This window comes from Vigna radiata, unplaced genomic scaffold (assembly GCF_000741045.1).
Source record: "Vigna radiata var. radiata cultivar VC1973A unplaced genomic scaffold, Vradiata_ver6 scaffold_179, whole genome shotgun sequence".
Classification (NCBI taxonomy): domain Eukaryota; kingdom Viridiplantae; phylum Streptophyta; class Magnoliopsida; order Fabales; family Fabaceae; genus Vigna; species Vigna radiata.
Genome location: NW_014542553.1, coordinates 516,937 through 518,235, shown reverse-complemented (window position 1 = coordinate 518,235; position 1,299 = coordinate 516,937). Strand labels below are relative to the sequence as shown.

General features: G+C 36.5%; 1 long non-coding RNA gene across 1 annotated transcript; it reads right to left on the bottom strand.

Annotated features, from left to right (window-relative positions):
- Window positions 1-781: 781 nt before the first annotated feature.
- Window positions 782-1,032, bottom strand: LOC111240914. The gene is made up of 2 exons (XR_002666554.1): window positions 973-1,032; window positions 782-878 (listed from the first exon to the last, which is right to left on the bottom strand). It is a non-coding gene; the product is annotated as an uncharacterized LOC111240914 (long non-coding RNA).
- Between the last annotated feature and the right edge of the window lie 267 nt (window positions 1,033-1,299).

Sequence of the window (1,299 nt, the reverse complement as noted above, 5' to 3'; positions counted from 1 at the left end):
GAAATAATTGTGAAAAGTAGATACAATATGCAACACTCAATTAAAAGATCACCAAAAAAAACAACCTTGCATATAGATGATTTGGAAAATGAGAAATAGACATAATAACCACATAGACTTCAATTATGAAAAGATATTTTAGAATCTAAGTATGAATTATGGATAATTTTATAGGTTTAATCATTCACTAAGTCCCAATTTTCGCGTGGAATCTCAATTTAGTCCATTTCTTTTTGAAAATCTCAATTGGATCCCAAATTTATTAAAATTGTAACAATTAGATCCTTTCCGTGAAATTGTCTTCAACACCGTTAGTGGTAATTTGACGTGGCATATTTTAGTCAGTTTGTTAGCTGACGTGGCTAAGTCAAGTTGGGAAGATTATTTTTTATTGTGTTTTATCTTTTATTTCACCAAGGATATCAGTATTTGTATCTTTAACACTTTCATCAATTTCGGCCTGATCCAACAACCCTTCTCCTGAATCTTCAACAATTCCAACACCTCCATTGTAATCCTTTAACTTGAGAATCTCAACATCCTCATCAGTCATAGAAATGCTAGCTTGACTGCTCTCAATAACATCCACGATCTCATCTAACAACTATAATTCCCCCACAGCCCCAACAATTTCATCAGTTCTATCTATAACCTCAAACCTCTCGTCTTCTGAAAATTCAACCCCCCCTTCTTTGTCATCGTCAATATTCACATCAACTGTTTGTTTCTTATCGCCCCTGAAACCTCGCTGACCATAGGAGTTAATGAATCTCCCTTCTTCAATCTTGCATTCCTTTTGCTTGGGACAAAACCCTTTGCAGCAGTGCCTTTGGGCCTTGTAACTGCCACCTTCTTCTGTTGCCTCCTCCGAGGAAAATCTACCAAACCATAAAATTAATAGAAAAATATACTCATAAATTCTTAATCCTAAAACAACAAAACAACAAAAAGAAAATAAGATAAATAAAAAACCTGCACTGGCACTGACGAAAGAAACACCCCAACCTGCTTTGCACGGGGAATACTGAAACCCAAAAGAAAAAGTACTCAAACTCTAATACTCACCACCATACTACTCCAATTTAAGAAAAAGAGAAGGTGCAAGGCGGAAAACACAATCCGACCAAGGGGACCTGGCCACTTGAGATTGCAGTTGAACCCACGAATCCAATGACAACGATGGAAATGATACCCCAATTTACAAAACGAAACCCTAAATCCCCAAAATGATACCCCAATTTCTGGCTTGAGCTTTTGTCGAACTCTAGAGGAACTCAAAACAATCCCTAATTCAGAACA